Source organism: Cetorhinus maximus, chromosome 9 (genome assembly GCF_964194155.1).
Source record: "Cetorhinus maximus chromosome 9, sCetMax3.hap1.1, whole genome shotgun sequence".
Lineage (NCBI taxonomy): Eukaryota > Metazoa > Chordata > Chondrichthyes > Lamniformes > Cetorhinidae > Cetorhinus > Cetorhinus maximus.
The window spans coordinates 122,577,021-122,595,342 of record NC_135887.1 but is presented as its reverse complement, the minus strand read 5'-3'; the positions used below and the strand labels follow the sequence as shown (position 1 = coordinate 122,595,342).

At 41.5% G+C, this 18,322-nt stretch overlaps 1 protein-coding gene across 1 annotated transcript in view; it reads left to right on the top strand.

Moving 5' to 3' along the window:
* LOC144684986 (liprin-alpha-1-like) overlaps window positions 1-18,322 on the top strand; it is a 163,319-nt gene that overhangs the window by 63,991 nt on the left and 81,006 nt on the right. The window contains exon 2 of the mRNA XM_078549482.1: window positions 17,961-18,062. The gene's annotated coding sequence lies outside the window, so the exon portion shown is untranslated. The remainder of the gene's footprint in view (window positions 1-17,960; window positions 18,063-18,322) is intronic.

The window sequence follows — 18,322 nt, the reverse complement described above, 5'->3', positions numbered from 1 at the left end:
GATTGGAAAGTATTGCCAAAGAACCATCACAAGTTGCTGCAGTGCATATTGTAGATGGTACATACTGCAGACACTGCACCAGTGGTGCAGAGTGAATATTGAAGGTTGTGAATGACATGCTGATCAAGTGGGCTGCTTTGTCTTGGATGGTGTCAACATCTTTTAGTGTTGTTGGAGCTGCACTCATTTGGACAAGTGGAGAGTATTCGATCACACCACTGACTTGCGTCTTGTAGATTATGGTTTGGCTTTGGAGAGACAGGAGGTGTTATCCCATCGCCAAATTCCCAGCTTTGACCTGCTCTTGTGCCTGCAGCATTTATATGGCTGGTGCACTTCAGTTTCTGGTCAGTGGTAACCCCAGGATCTTGAGGCGGGTGATTCTCAAAGTAAAGCCACTGAATGTCATGGGGAGATGATTAGATTCTCTCTTGCTTGAGATGATCATTGCCTGGCCCTTATGTGGCATGGATGTTACTGGCCACTTATGAGCCCAAACCTGAATGTTGTCCAGACCTTGCTGCATGCGGGCACGAACTATTTCAGTATCTGAGGAGCCATGAATGGTGCTGAACACTGTGCAATCATCAGTGAGTTTCCTCAGTTCTGACTTTATGTTGGTGGGAAGTTCATTGATGAAGCAGCTGAAAGATGAGGGCAGTTACAGGCACCTCACCTCTGGAATTGTGCTCTTTCTGTCCATGTTTTGACCAAGACTAATGAAGTCTGTAGTAAAGTGGTCCTGGCGGAACCCAAACTGACATTTAGTTAGCAGGTTATTACTCCATGAGTGTCACTTGATAGCACGGTTGACGATATCTTCCATCACTTTGCTGATGATTGAGAGTAAACTGATGAGGTGATAATTAGCTGGAATAATTTTTTCTTGCTTTTTATGGAGAGAACATTACAGGAAAGACATAATTGCTCTGGAGAGAGTACAGAGGAGATTTACAAGAATGTTGCCAGGGCTTGAAAATTAGAGCTATGAGGAAAGATTGGATAGGCTAGGGTTGTTTTCCTTGGAACTGAGGAGGCTGAGGGGTGACCTGATTGAGGTATGCAAGTTTATGTGGGGCCTAGATAGAGTAGACAGGGATGCCCTGTTTCCCCTAGTGGAGAGATCAATTACCGGAGGCACAGATTTAAGGTGATTAGTAGAAGGATTAGAGGGGACATGAGGGAAAACTTCTTCCCCAGAGGGTGGTGGGTGTTTAGAATTCGCTGCATGGTTTAGTGGTGGAGGCAGAAACCCTCATCTCATTTAAAAAGGTACCTGTGTCTGCACTTAGAAGTGCTGTAACTTGCAAGGCCACGGACCGAGGGTGCTGGAAGGTGGGATTAGAATGTGCAGCTTTTTAATTTTTTGGCAGATGCAGACACGATGGACTGAATGGCCTCTTTCTGTGCTGTGATTTTTCTGTGGTTCTAGGACATACTGGGGAATTTTGCATAATGTCAGGTAGATGCCAGTGTTGTAGCTTTTACTGGAACAGCTTGGCTAGGGTGTGGTAGTTCTGGAGAAATGGCCTCCAGCCATTTCTTGATTATTATGTGGAGTGAATTGAATTGGCTGAAGACTGGAGATCTTGGGTGGAGGCTGAGATGGATCATGCACTTGGCCCTTCTGGCTGAAGGTGGTTCCAAATGTTTCAGCGTGCAGGCCACCCTCATCATTGAGGATGCAGATTGTTGTAGAGCTACCTCCTCACATTGGTCGTTTAATTACCCACCACCATTCATGACTGGATGTGACAGGACTGCAGAGTTTTGATCTAGCCCGTTAATTGTCAGATCACGTAGTTCTGTCTGTAACTAGCATACATATAGTCCTGTGTTGTAGCTTTGCCCAGTAGGCATCTCGTTTTTAGGTATGCCCTGTTCTGTTCCCGGCATACATTCCTCATTGAATCAGGGCTGGCCCCCTGGCATGAAAGTCATGATAAACTCAGGAATATTCCAGGCCATGAGGTTTCAGATTGTGTTGGTATGTAATTGCGCTGATGTTGATGGCCCACAGCCATAGGTGCTCAGTTCTGACATGCAAAATCTGTTCTGAATCTATTCCACTTAGCGCAGTGGTAGTGCCACACAAAAACATGGAGGATTTCCTCAGTGTGAATGTGGAGCTTCATCTGCACAAGGGCTGTGGTGGGAACACTCCTACCAAAACTGTCGTAGACGGATGCACCTGCCATAGGGTAATTGGTGAAGGTGAGGTTGCTCTTGGTGTTCCCACCACCTCCCGCAGGCCCAGTCTGGCAAACGTGTCCTTCAGGACTTGGCCAGCTTGGTTAGTAATGGTGCTACCAAGCCATTCTTGATGCATGTTGAAGTTCCCCTACCCAGAATGCATTCTGTGCTCTTGCTATTCAATGCTGCTTCTAAGTGGTATGCAACATGGAAGAGCACTGATTCATCAACTGATGAAAGTAGTAGATGGTAATCAGCAGGAGGCTTCCTTGCCCATGTTTGACCTGATGCCATGAAACTTCACTGACTCCGGAGTCAATGTTGAGGGCTCCCAGTGTGTCTCCCGCCTGATTGTATACCATCGTGCTGCCAACGTGGTGCTGGTGGGACAAGACATACAGATGGTGATGGAGTCTGGGACATTGACAGTAAGATATGATTTGGTGAGTATCACTCTCAGATTTTTACCCAGTTAGCCTGTGGGGTAGCTCTCCCAGTTTTGGCACGAGTCCCAAGATGTTGGTGAGGAGGCCTTTGCAGTCGATGCCAGGTAGTCCGTTGGGTTTTATTCTTCAACTTTTCTGTAGCAGTTTGATACAACTGAATGGTGTGCTAGTTCATTTCAGAGGGCACTTAAGAGGCAAGCACAATGATGTGGGTCTCGATTCACACGTGGGCCTGGCTAGGTAAGGACAGTGAAGCAAATGAGGTTTTACAACAAACCGGTAGTTTCAAAATTATCACTGAGACTAACTTTTTAATTCCATATTTATTAATTAATTGAATTTAAATTCCCTCAGCTGCCATGGTGCACGGAGCATTTGTCCGAGCCTCTAGATTCATAGATGTTTCCAGCGCAGAAGGAGGCCATTTGGCCCATCGTGTCTACGCCAGTCAACAAAGATCTGACTATACTAATCCCATTTTCCGGTGCTTGGCCCATAGCCCTGGCGGCTGTGGCAACACAAGTGAATATTTAAATACTACTTAAACGTTACGAGAGTTTCTGACTCAACCACCATTTCAGGCAGAGAGTTTTAGGTTTCCACCTCCCTCTGGGTGAAAAAGTTTCTCCTCAATTCCCCTCTTAACCTTCTACCCCTTACCTTAAATCTATTGACCCCTCTACTAATGGAAAATGTGCCTTCCTATCCACCCTATTTATAATCTCAATCTTATACACCTCTATCAGGTCCCCTTTCAACCTTTGCCGCTTTGAGGAAAACAAACCCAGCCTATCCAATCTTTCCTCATAGCTCAGACCCTCCAGCCCAGGCAGCATCCTGGCAAATCTCCTCTGCACCCTCTCCAGTGCAACCACATCCTTCCTATAATGTGACCAGAACTGCATGCAGTACTCCAGTTGTGGCCTAACCAGCGTTTTATACAGTTCTAGCATAACCTCCCTGTTCTTGTATTCAATTCCTCGGCTAATAAAGGCAAGTATCCCATATGCCTCCTTAACCACCTTAGCTACCTGCCCTGCTATCTTCAGGGATCTGTGGATATGCACACCAAGGTCCCTCTGATCTTTAGTACTTTCCAGGGTCCTACCATTCATAGTGTAATCCCTTGCCTTGTTAGCCCTCCCCTAGTGCATTACCTCTCACTTTTTTCCAGGTAGAATTCCATTTGCCACTGCTCTGCCCACCTGACCAGTCTGTTGATATCCTCCTGCAGTTAACATTATCCTCCTCACTATTTACTGCCCTACCAATTTTTGTGTCATCTGCGAACAACTTGATCACACCCTACATTTAAGTCCAAATCATTTGTGTACACCACAAACAGCAAGGGCCCAGCACTGAGCTCTGCGGAACCCCACTGGAAACAGACTTCCAGTCACAGAAACATCCCTCTACCATCACCCCCTGCTTCCTGCCTCTCAGCCAGCTTTGGGTCCAACATGCTACTTTGCCTTGGATCCCATGGGCTCTTACTTTCTTGACCAGTCTGCCATGAGGGACCTTATCAAAGGCCTTGCTAAAGTCCATGTAGACTACGTCAAATGCCATTACCCTCATCAATACTCCAGATTACCACCTCAAAAAATTCAATCAAATTTGTTAAACACGACCTTCCCTTAACAAATCCATGCTGACTATCCCTGATTAATCCATGTTTCTCCAAGTGCAGATATATTCTGTCCCTCAGAATTCTTTCCAGTAACTTCCCCACCATCGAGGTTAGACTGACTCGCCTGTAATTTCCTGGCCTATCCTTTCCTCCCTTTTTTAATAATAGGACAACGTTAGCAGTCCTGTGGCCAGAGAGGATTTGAAAATTACTGCTAGGGCCCCTGAAATTTCTTCCCTTGCGTCACTCAACAGCCTGGGATACATCTCATTAGGGCCCTCATTAGGTGGAATTATCCACTTTTGAGGCCGCTAAACCTGCTGGTTCTCTCTCTCCCCACCCCCCGCCCCCCAGCCTCTCCCTCTCTCTGTTAATTTCCTCTAACATTTCACAGTCCTCACCCTGATGTCTATAGCTGCGTTGTCCTTTTCCATTGTGAAGACTGACACAAAGTATTCATTGAGGACTGCACCCACATCTTCCGGGCCCACACACACATTTCTTCTGGTCCCTAATTGGCCCTACTCTTCCCTAGTTATTCTCTTGCTCTTTATATATTAAAAAAAAACCTTTGGGTTTTCCTTTATTCTACCCACCAATGCTTTCTCATGCACCTGTAGCTTTCCTAATTTCCATTTAAAGTTCCCCTCTGCACTTTATATACTCCTCTAGGGAGTGTACTGTATTGAGCCCTCTAACTGCCATAAGCTTCTCTTTTATTTTCTTAATCCTAGCTTTTATGTCCCTTGACATCCAGGCTTCTCTGGACTTGGTTCTCTCCCCCCCCCCCCCCCCCCCCCACCACTTCGTCTTTACGGGAACAGATTACTCATCCAATAACATTACCACTGTGCTATTGTTCCCTGTAATTGTAACTATTTCCCCTGTCCACTAATTGTTCTTTTCCTTTCCTAAATGCAGGGACTTTTTGTAAAGGTAGCTTCATGACAGCATTGCCCAAGTTTTGATGATTCTTAAAATGTGAACCAAAATGGTGCATCATGGGACAGTTTGACAATGGGGTATTTTGCAACTTTGTCTGCCTGATCCTGTGTGCCGATGCTTATGTTCAATGTGGAATCATGAGTAGCCAAAAGGAGCATGAAACCTGATTAGTCTTCCTGTACCCTGTCCAACTAGTTTGGCACAGACCTCTACTATTTCCTTTTCCATTCTAATATAATGTATACTGCAAGCAGCATTTGTTACTTCCAGCCATTAAGCCTTTCCTGCAGCTTCATGAGGTGAGTTGAAAACTAGCTGGACTATAAGTTGTTATTCAGTCTAATATTGGGAAATAAAATGTTCTGATTCACTGCAGCTTTGAAAATGGAAGATATGTATTGCTCTATATTCACCAGCTTGGCCTTTAAATTAGGACTGGGGAGAAAAAACACTTTGTGTTCGGTAATGCATTTCACTCTGATTAACAAACTTCAAATAGCTATTAAAGAAACATGAAAGGAGTACAAATCTTTCTACCTGATTTAGCATCTGATTCTATACATCCTCTCAATGGAACATGCAAAATAATTTATTTTGACACTACATGTTGTACAGTTCACTATATTGCATAATTAGTGACAGGCTATCTGAAAATAGTTCAGTGAAGAATAGAGTAATTATCTTTGAATCTATATTGTGATACTCTTGTGCTTTGACTAAAATATGACTTTATAAAATGTGTTTCCTATTCTAGCCAATTATACCTGCAGATTTTGTTTTCCCATCCTCCCTTTGACTGTCCATTGGAGTATGGTTGGTTACATGGGCTCCGTACTCTCTGGTATAATTTGGATTTGGCCATTATTCAGATGTGAGGCTCAACAGTAAATGTTGGAGAATTATTCTACTGTGAAGGCATCTGTGAAGCTTAATCTGGTCCTTACCTGGTGTACTCATGAGTACTTTTATCAGGGGATGCTGAGGAGGAAAGGAATCCTTGACTGAGTTTTTTCTCAAATGAAGTTTCCAAAGGTTAATCATAGTGCTTCCACTGTTGCTCCAACAAGAGCTTATACGTTTTGACCAAGAATGCAGATCTTCCTAATCCGTGCAGCTCAATAACTTGACAAAATTACTGCATCATTGTAGAAACAAATTGACTCAATATTTTTACCTGAGTCAGAAGATTGCATTTGAGCGCTGATCCACAACATGAGCATATACTCCGGTAAGGTATCAGCATAGGTTATTGAGTGAGCATTGCATTTTCAAAGGTACTAATGTCATGTGTTAAAGCTCCATTTGACCCTTCATGTTTATGTAAAAATATGTGAAAGATCCCATGCACAAATCCAAGTAAAGCAATGTTTTTTCAGATCGACTGCCCAACCTTTGTCCCTCCCCAATACCACTAGAACAGATTAATTGACTGTTTATCTCTTGGATGTTTTTGTGACTTTGCTCTGGAAGTCAGCTACTGCATTTGTCTAGGTAATGGTGACTACGCTTCTGAATTCATTCTTTTCTGTGAAGCCTTGAGATAAAAAAAAATGAAATCCTTTCTTTCCATTTAAACCTAGTGCATTTACAGCATATATCCTCTTGAGTAAATTAACCTTCAATAAGGATCATTTAAAGTTTCGCACATGATTTGATGTACAGTTTTGGAAGAGCATGTGATTTGTGATTTACAAATAGCTGAAAGAAGCAGCTTGAACTTCTAAGTAGCCAAAATAAGTATATGAATTATATATTTGGGGAACCCAGCAGACTCTTGGCTAATGGTTCCAATAGAGAATGGACTATTATTGTAATTTGTAATAGAGTTAATTGATGAGCATTTAGTAATTCACGATATTAAATTACTGTCCATCAAATAAAGAAATTAGCTCCCCCCAACATTGGTGATGGATGAGAAACCATGTATTCTTGCTCCTACAGTTAAACAATTCCAAAAACTCCCCAGTAAGACACTAATTTTGAAGGAATTAAATACGTACTGATACCATTGGTCAGTGCCACAGTGGGCATCAAAATTTTGCACCCTGCACATGGTGAAATTCTAGTGACAACACTGACAGCTAAAAAAAAAAAATCAGCTTTGAAGACACCCCCCCCCCCCCCCCCCCCCCCCCCACCCACCCCCAACCACCACCACCACCACCACCCCAAGAGGTAAGATGTGAGTGACTGCTCTTGACTAAGCAAGTGTAGCATCAAGGAGCCCTAGCAAAATTGAAGCCAGTGGAAATAGGTGAGAAAAGTCCACTGATTGGAGTCATACTGAGCACAAGGGAAGATGGCTGTGGTTATTAGAGGCTGTTTATCTCAGTCCCAGGAGATTGCTGCAGCAGTTCCTCCAGGTAGTGCCCTAGGCCCAAACAGCTCCATGGTAAGGTCAGAAGTGGGGATTTTCGCTCATGATTTAATAATTTTCAGTACCATTCACAACTCACCAGATACTGGAGCATTCCTTGTCCATATGTAGCAAAACCTGGACAAGATTCAAGCTTGGGCCTATAATTGGCAAGTGGCATTTGTGCCACACAAGTGCCAGGTATGAACCATCCCCAACAAGAGAGAATCTAACCATCTCCCCATGACATTCAATGGCATTACCATTGACCAGGACTGGACCGGCCATATAAATACTGTGGATGCAACGGTAGGTCAGAGGCTGGGAATTCTGAGGCTAGTAACTCAATTCCTGATTCAGCCCACCAAATGTGCCCACCGTCTACAAGGCACAAGGCAGGAGTGTGCGTAGATTAGTGCAGCTTCAACAACACAAGCTCAACACCGTCCAGGACAAAGCAGCTTGCTTGGTCATCACCCCTTCCACCATGTGGACATTGCCAGAGAGGCCAGCGTTTGTTATCTATTTCAAAGGACATTTAAGAGTCAATCACATTGTTATGGGCCTGGAGTCACATGTAGGCTAGACCAGTCAGATTTCTTTCCCTAAAGGATGTTAGTAAACTAGATGGGTTTTTATGACAATCGATTATAGTTTCATTGTCATCATTACTGAAACCAGCTTGCAATTCCAGATTGTATTAATTGAATTTAAATTTGGGATTTGAACTCATGTCCCCAGAACATTAGGCGGGCCTATGGGTTACTAGTCCAGTGACATAACTACTATGCCACCATCTCCCCATATTGATCATAAATACTGATGACAACATCATACAATAAATACAACAGCACTGATCCCTGTGGCACTCCACTAGTTACAGTTTGCCATCCTGAAAATGACCCATTTTTCCCAACTGTTTCCTGTTAGTTAGCTAGTCCTCTATCCACGCTAATATATCATCTCCAAACTACAAGCTCTTGTGTAGTAACCTTTCATGTGACACCTTATAGAATGCCTTTTGGAAATCCAAATACACTGCATCTACTGGTTCTCTTTTATCCACCCTGCTTGTTACATCCTCAAAGAACTCTAATAAATTTGTCATACTATTTTCCCTTTCATACAATCAGGCAGAGTCAAAATGATTTTATGATTTTCCAAATGCCCTGATACTACCTCTTTAATAATGGATTTTAGCATTTTTTCCTATCTCATCCCATTTTCATCTGTGCCCTCTGATTGACATTATGCTGATTTATGAAATCACTTTATCATTAAGGTATTATACCAAGTCTTATTCACACTTGCACTAGAAGTTGTTGGTACTTAGAGAGTACGAAATCTCCCCCATCGCTCTTGGGTGCCTCTCACTGCAGCAGTTGAGCCCTGTAAAAGGAAAACATGTTTCCAATCTATGTTGTACTGTTCTTGAGTTGGCTTTCAGGCAGGACAGGAGAACAATCCAGACTATTCTGCTTCCTAATTTTGTTTTAAATATTGAGCCACTTTTGTGGGAAAGCATCTTGAGCTCAATGTAGATTCTGCTGCTTGAAAGTTTTCATGGTGCTTTTAGAGCTTTGTTCTTGACCAACAAAAACATGTTATTTCATTTTCCAACTTTCTTATTTTTTTTGTTTATTTTCTTTTCGGCCTGATGCTGCCAGTAATTGAAAGGAATAGTTAATGGTCTGCACCTAAGCTTTCTCTGCAGCGTTTCACTATATTGTTAATGTGAGCTGCTTTTTATAGTAGAGATCTTTACCATTGTTTTGGAATGTGCCTTTGCAAAGAAGGTCTGGAGAGAGATGCAGTGGTTTTTGTTGAGGTTCATCCCGAGCAGTGCTGTGACACAGGACTCTGTGCTCTGCGGGCTGTTCCCAGGGACGCACACTGAGACAAATATCAACTGCAGCTGGAGGATCATCAATTTGGTGAAGACGCTCTTTGGTCTGCCCGAAACTTGTTGGTCTTCCAACGCAAAGAGTTGTCCCCAACCATTGCAGACTGGCACGTTCCAAGGTCCAGGACTACGTGCTGAGGGACGCACTAAAGCTTGGGGCAACTGCCACAAAGGAGCAAAGGGGAAAGGTCGCTGTCTAAGACCTTTCCGCCATAGTTCACTGAGGGGCTGGGAATTGTATAGACCCCTCGGGCTGTACGACTCACATTTAGTTTCCACTACATACATTTATTGTATCATAATTGCATTGAAGCACCGCAGAGTGCAACATGATGTATGTCGATTGCTCGAATCCCATTGCACTGTCTCACTGTCTGTAATGACCATATTGAAATGAATGTAATATTCATTGATTGTATTGAAGCACCTCGTGATTGATGTGCAAAAGTTGAATCTGATTACACTTTTTGTGATGGCCATTTGGAAATGTCATGTAATGTTCTTTAGATATTTTATGAATAAAGTATATTTTTTGCAAAAAAAATCTTTACCATTGTTTCCAGGCAAATACTTGCAATCTGAAAGTAAGCATGCCAGATACTCAGCAATAGTAGGAGAAAGTACAGATGAAAAGATTTGAAGTTAGGGAGACAGACTATAGTGTCTTTTATATCCTGTGGACATGCCAAAGTGCCATAGGTTCTTTTACATTCACCTGGGCAGGCAGACAGGACCTCAGTTTAACATCTCTTCTGAAACATAGCTCTCTAATCTGTGTCCATGCCCTGGAGCAGATCTTGAGCCCTTAACTTCCTGACACTTAAGTTGACAGTGCTACCTCTGACCTAAATGTAACAGGATGCAAAAGGTTAGGAAAGGAATCCTTATATGTAGAACTATGATGGCTGAAGGGCACCCACTGATGTGGGTTGCAGAAAAGACCTTGAACTTAGAATATGAGAATGAAGCAGGTTTGTTCTTTACCATATTAGAGTTTTGTTTTACTTGGTAATACTGTTCAGATTTTTATTGAATTCAAATTTCACCATGTGCTGTGGTGGGATTTTAACCTGGGTCTCTGGAATACTAGTCCAGTGACAATACCACTATGCCACTACCACCCCCTCGGAGTCCGCAAAGTGATAGTCAGGTTAGGCAAGTTTTGCAGTGGCAGTATAATGTGGGAACTGAAAAGTTGTTCCCTCTCGTAGTGAGAATAGAATAGCAGAATTTTTTTTTTTTAAGTGTGAAATTTCTCATTGATATTGACAGTGACTTGGGTGTACTTGTACGTGGAACACAAAATTAACCCACAAGTACAGCAAGCAATCAGGAAGGCAAGTTGGCCTTTATTGCAAGTGGATTGAAGTACAAGAATAAAGAAGTCATGGTGCAATTGTATCGGGCTTTGTTGGGACCACACCTGGAGCGCTTTGTGACATTTTGGTTTCAGTTTTTAAGGAAGGGTACATTTGCCTTGGAGGCAGTACAGTGAAAATTTGTTCCTGGGATGAATGGATCTTATGCTTAGAGGCTGAATAAATTGGGCCTTTACGCTCCGGAATTTAGAAAAATAATGAGTAATTTCATTCAAACCTACAAGGTTCTGAAGGTGTTTAAAGCGTAGGTACAGAGACTGTTTCCCCTAGATAAGAGGACGTTCATTTAGGACTGAAATGAGAAATTTCTTCATTCGAAAGGTTGTGAATCTTTGGAATTCTCTACCCCATAGGGTAACAGATGTTCTGCCATTGACTATATTTAAAGCAGGAAAAGATGGATTTGTGCTGTCTCAGGGAATCGAGGTATATGAGGAGTATGTGGAAAAGTAACATTCAGGCAGAAGGTGAACCATGATCGTATTGAGTGGCAGAGTTGGCTCAAGGGGCCATACGGTCTACTCCTGTTATGTAGGATGGATGGCTTAAAGTTTCATCAGAGGTAGATTTTACAATTTGTTTTCAGTGTGCTTTTAAATGAAGTGCAGAGTTGGAATCACATTGATCTGGAAATTTTCAAGAGCGTGTTTCCCGTGTTTATTCTGTTAATGGTGATCCAGTCTCCTCTTATATTGTTGCTATTAGGAATTATTTCGGTATTTAACAGTATACATTGTTGTAAAGAACATGTGAATTCTGTATTAAATGAATTTCTGAGCACATCCAACAAATGTGGATGGGGCTCTTTACAAAGTAAAAACAAACAGGGAGGGAGAGTAATTATTGAGAACATTACCCTTGGGTGACTTGCAGAAAAGTGTTGGTTTATTTTAAAATTGTTAAAGGAATGGGTGGAACATATCTCACTTAATCGGTGGTGATTCAAATGCTCGGCCTGTTGTAAGTAGATTCTCTTCTGGACTACTAGTTGGAGGTCTTTGCAGAAGCACTAATCACCCATCTCATCCTGTTTGAATAGCTTTTCTTAATGACCAGTTAGGTATAATAATGCTGAGTTAGAAAGTCCAAATTGCCATGCCTTATGGGTGCAGTTGGTGAAATGATCTTCAGTGAGAATTAGTGGGGGAAGCAAGAAGAGTTTTTTTTTTAAATCTGAAGATTTTTTACGATTATGAGAATTATACGATTTCAATCTGGAATCCTTTACCTTTAAACCCCCAAAGAAATTATATTTGGGAAGAATTCCTTTTTCGTAATACATGCCTATCTCCATTCTGACATTGCATTACAGGATTTGCCCTGTAGCTAAATGCACTCTACGTTTAAATTCTCCTTTTCATTATTATGTCATGATGATTTTTACTCCCCTCAAATGGAAAATGGTCATATTTTGTAACATTGCAGCATTTCTCTTGCAACGTTATTTCTACTAATGCGTGGGTGTACTTTCATTCTGCTTTTTAAAAAATTTTATGTATGGGATGTTAGCATTGCTGGCAAGGCCAGCATTTATTGCCCATCCCTAATTGCTCTTCCAAAGGTAGTGTGAATTGCCTTCTTGAACCACTACAATCCGTGTGATGAAGATACACCCTGTTTGGAAGGGAGTTCCAGGCTTCTGATCGTGACAATGCAGCAACGATGATACAGTTCCAAGTCGGGTTTCTGTGCGTCTTTGAGGGGCACGTGCACTTGTGTTGTTCCCATACATCTGCTCTCCTTGTCCTTCCCGATAGATGGTAGAGGTTGTGGGTTTGGGAGATGCTGTCTAAGGAGCCTTGGCGAGTTGCTGAATTGCATCTTGTAGATCGTACACACCTGCTGCCATTGTATGTGGCTGATGGAGAGAGTGAATGTTTAAGTTGGTGCCAATGAAGTGGGCTGCTTTGTTCTGGATGGTGTTGAGCTGCTTGAGTTTTGGTGGAACTGGAGTCAACCAGGCAAGAGGAGAGTATTCCGTCACACTCCTGACTGTGACCCTAATGTTACTGGCCACTTACCAGCCCAAGCCTGAATGTTGTCCCGGTCTTGCTGCATACGGGCACAGACTGCTTCAGTATCATCTGAGTCACAAATGGTACTGAGCACTATGCAATCATCAATGAACATCCCCCAATTCTGATCTTATGATGAAGGGAAAGTTTACTTGGGTTACTTTACTGACCTTGGGTTTCGAGTATTGCACAATTATTAATTCCCAAAGCCATGAGCAGTTTGATTATCCAAATAATTCTCAGGCTGTTCCTGTTGACATTTGATATTTTAGCCAATTTATTATAGCCCTGTTCTTCATTATTATTTTGCTTCTATCTTTTCATCGCTGGTATAGAAGGGATAGTAGATTCTGTAGCCAGTGAAATCTTTTTAAGTGATACTAATTGGAGGAGGGGGAGACTAATTTCCTACTCGTGGTTCCCCTTTCCTGGTCATATAAATAATTTGCAGCTGCCATAGGATCTGGGATTTGAAATGTAGGCTTTATTTTTAATGTACTCTTGAAGTAATATGCAATTTATATGCTGAATTCCATATTGAGAAAATCCTCATTGATCCAAATGGGGAAAAAACTATAGAAATTCAACAATTATCTGTGACATTCATTTACTTTTGCAAATGTCAAATCTCTAACAGTTGACAGTCAGCTGAAATGGATCAGGTTAATGCGTGAATAGCAGATAACTGATATAGCATTTTTAATGCTGAAAATGCAGCTTGAACTTTAATCTGACATAAACATACATTTAATTGGCTTAAGGGTTAAATCTCTGGCTGCTTTAAACTCAGCTGCTGTACAGGACTTTAGTTTTTTGGTTTTAATACAAAAATAAAAGTACCCAGAATGTCACTTTGCCTTGTGACTTTATATTGCTGTAGGTAACAGAAGGACAGATTTGCTGAGTGTAACACATATTTCATAGCCTCTACTGGAATGATAACATTTCTAACTGTATAGTGAACTGTAATTAAATGCCTGAGTCAGTTTGCTTATGTTATATAACTGTTGGCTGGTTTCATATTCAGATGAATCATAATAGCAATTTCATCTTTTAATTAAAAATATCTCCAAGGTACAGATATAGAATGGCTTCATCTCCTTTTTCAAAATTGTAACATAGCCTTACTGCAGATTCTGATCTTTTTTTAATAAACCTCAAGCCTGCATTAGCAACCACTTTGGAGCTTTGATTTTCCAGAGCCTCATTTTGAAATATGCTTCTAATTTCTTGCAATACTCAAAGTAGAATAATTTTGGTTACAACAATGGTTCAGCACCCACAATTTTTAAAAAAACACATGCAACAAAACAGTACTTTGTGACTGAAAGACAATACTATGTCTTTCATTTTCAAGTTCCCTGTATTGATTCTCATGACATCCTGAATGTACTACACAATCTTTCTTTGTGATGTGGTTGTTTCAATTAAGCATTTGCGAACAAACTATTTTCTTTGACTAGGCTGAACCTCCCACTGGTAGAAGCAGGCACCCCTGGGTTGCTTCCACTTTTCCATTCCACCTAGTTTTCCTTCACCTTTGTCTGCTGTCCATCACTAGATACAGTGGGATGCTGTTTATATGGATATTTTCTGATTCACCTGTGTTCTGAGAAGTGAATAATTTATTTGTACTATGTTAAATATTCAGCATGGAAATTGATCTGTGATATCATTACATATGAAATGATTTTCTTCTCTTTAGAAGATTAGAGCAATGCATAAAATTCTTTAGGAATGTGTTTTTGTATTCAAAGTAGCAAGGAATAAGCCAATAAACCTGTACAACCCTGTATTCTTGAGGTCTGTGTAATATATAGCATGTTTAATTTTTGGAATAACAATAATTTTAATATTACCACACATGCTCTTGTACCCATATCACATTACGTTGAGTTATCTAGAGGAATCACTCTCAGATGGAGCCTTGTGATCTTCCAGTGTGCTGCAATCTCCTATTTCCTTCCTCCAATTTCCATTGCTACATTGGAAGGACTCCAGCTTTGGGCTGTATAAGTTGTGACGTGAAATCAATGACCACTTCTAAGTTTTGAGACTGTGGGTCTCCGATAAGATGTCACCTTTTTCTCCTGAAAATTACTGCCAACTACAAGAGAGAACTTCCAACTGTGTTTATTTCCTGCCTGACCCTGAAAAAACAAGTGAGGACATTTTAGGAAGCCATAGTGATGATGCCATTAGTTCTAGTTAATCCACTTCTATAACTCAAGCTGACTTCCACTTGCGAGAACTCATCCAGTACCCTTTGACAGCCTTTTACAAATTCACATTCACTGCATGAACTGGTGGATATTACAGAGGTTGACTTCTCAATGCAAAAGTAGGTGTTGAGGCAGATTTCAGGCAAACTTGCATCTATGTAGTACCTTTCATTTCCGCAGCATATCCCAAAGCACTTCACAGGCTAAGGATTACTTCTGAAGTCGTGTAAGAACATAAGGTAACCTTGTTGCATACAGCAAGTTCCTGCAACCTGCAGAATGGTCAGGTAATGTATATTGCTGGTGTTACTTGAGGGTCAGTCAGATGCTGGTCAGGACACTTGAGAGCCTCCATGCTCTTCAATTCGTGCCATGGATTCACCTAATGGCACCCAATTCTACCTCACCATCACCTCTCTAAATCCCTCTGCTGTCTCTGATTTGTCATGCTTCTTGTCCAACATATAGTACTGGATGAGCAGCAATATCCACCAACTAAATATTGTGATGATATTGTAAATATGATGCCAAAACTGCTGTTTTAGTCCCTCATCATAAATTTAATTCCCTAGCCACCAATTACATCCCTCTTTCTGGCAACTGTCCGAGACTGAACCAGACTCTGCAACCTCAGTGTTGCATTTGACCCCATGATGAGTTTCTGACTGTCTCCACTCCATCACCAAGATAGCCTACTTTCACCTCTATCATTACCTGACTACTTCCCTGCCTTAGCTCCTCATCTACTGCTGAAACTCTGATCCATTTGTTATTTCCAGTTTCCTATTCCAGTACTCTGCTGGCTGAACTTCTGGCTTTCACCTTGCATAAGCTTGAGCTCCTCTAAAACTTTGCCTGTATCCTATCCAACACCAAGACCCTTTCACTCATCACTTCCCTGTGCTCAGTGACTTGTATTGTCCCCCAATCCTGCAGTGCCTCACTTTTTAAAGCTCTCATCCTTGCCTACAAACTTCTCCATAACCTCACCCCCCCACCCCCCGTGAAAAAAAGATTTGGATGTATATAATGTCTTTCACAAGCACAGAATGTCCCAAAGCACTTCACAGTGTAGTCATTGTGATAATGTAGGAAACATGGCAGCCAGTTTGCACACAGCAAGCTCCCAGAAACAGCAATGTGATGATGATCTATTTTTGTGTTGTTGATTGAGGGGAAAGTATTGGTCAGGGCACTGGGGATAACTCCTCTGCTCCTCTTTGAAGTAGTGACATGGGATCTTTTACTTGGGCAGGCAGGGTTTCTGTTTAACATCTCCTGCAAAAGACTACACCTTCTGACAGTGCAGTATGGAAGGAGTGCTGCACTGAGTGTCAGCCTTGATTGTTGTGTTCAAATTCTGGATTAAGACTTGAATGCACAACCTCCTGGACTCATAGGTGAGAGCGCGACCAATTGAGCCACAGCTGACGCACATCCTATTTCTCCCCTCCAGCTTTACAGCTACAGCCCTTTTGTTGCCCAGGCCCTTGGCTCTGGAATTCAATCTCTGAACCTCTACTTATCTTTTCTCCTTTAAGACGCTCATTCAAACCTCCAAGCTTTTGGTCATCTGTCTTAATATCTTCTTATGTGGTTTGTTGTCATATTTTGTTTAAAGTTCCTATGAAGTATCGTGGGACATTTTACTACTTAAAAGTGCTATATAAATGCAAGTTGTTTACGCTTTAAAGTCTCCTCCAAAAATCAACACTTCTGACGCATATTTTCACCACTGTACTGAAGAGTTACTGTCGAGTACGTGCTCATGTGCTAGGGAACATGGAGGGACTTTTTCAGTTTAGCTTCTGAAAATATCAAAACATCTTGTAAAATTGTGCCCAACTCTACATCTGCACTTCATGTTGAGCATGAAAAAGCCAGTGGTGCATTTTGTCTTACTATCCAGCAGGATGTGTACTGTTATCACTTGAATGAAATGGGTCAGCTTCTGCGACGTAGGCCTCTCTCCCTTCCAAATTTCTGCCACACAAGACCAAGCATCTGACTGGTTGCTCTCTCTTACTTGATGCTCAAGCTTTTTTCCATTTGTACGTTGAAAGTTTAGCTGTAATTCTTAAAATGTCAAAGTGCCTAAAATGTATTGCTCCTGAAATTGCAGTTTGAGATAAATAGTGGAGGGGAACTTCAGGTCAGTGTGTTAAAAGCGCTTATTTGCTAATGTTCATAATTTTATTTAAGGACCATTGCATTTTGTTTTTTTTTAATGGTAGTGAGGGAAGTTGACCTCAGAGGGAGCAGTAGTAAGGGTTGCTACAATTTTCTGCAGTGTCCCTGGACTTGAGGGGTACTAGCTCCTGGTTAGTATTTGGCACCTTACTGGGAAGTTTATATTGTCCGTGTTGGGTGAGCTACTGTTTAGCTTGACAGTGAAAGCATATTGATGTTTACTGCTTAGACTCCTCAGTGGCGGATGATCACTTGGATGATATGCTGAAGTGCTGCTGACAGCCCTGGAATTATTCAGGGCAGTAGGACAAAAAATTCAGGGAAGGAGAAACAAAATGGACCTGTTTTTAAACTGCTGATTTTATAATGATTAGAATTGCCGTTCTGAGCAGAGCCTTCAATCTTGTACTATTTACAGTAGTTTATTGCTTACAGTTGACCCCGTCATTTGCCAGGACTACTCTCCAATCTCTAGTAAGTAACAGGCAGACCGAAGGTAGCCTTGCATTTCTGGTGAATAGGTGTAAATTGCAATTGGGGCAATGTGAACAAGCATCGGGAGGTAAAATGCTTCTAGCTTACTAAATGTAGAATGAAAAAAAAGCTAGATTTTTCTGTTTTGTCGTGCTGTTCAAACATTGCGCGCCTACATTTAAAACAGTCCCATTATTTCTTTTCCAGGAGTTTGCAGCACTTACAAAAGAATTAAACGTATGCAGAGAGCATCTATTGGAACGAGAAGAAGAAATTTCTGAACTGAAAGCAGAAAGAAATAACACTCGGGTAACTAAAATATAAAAGTGCTCAAAGCATACAATTATTTCATTTAATTTGCATTATTTTGCAATTAGACTAGAAGGGGCTAATGGAGCTGCTGTTTGTAGGCCTGACAGGTACAGTAGTAATTTTAACTGCATTATTTTCAGTTTTTCTGGCTGCTAATGACCATTGCCTGATAACCATAATTTAGTATTTACATAAGATTGGTACATACAAATTAGGAGCAGGAGTAGGCCACTCAGCCCCTCGAGCCTGCTCAGCCA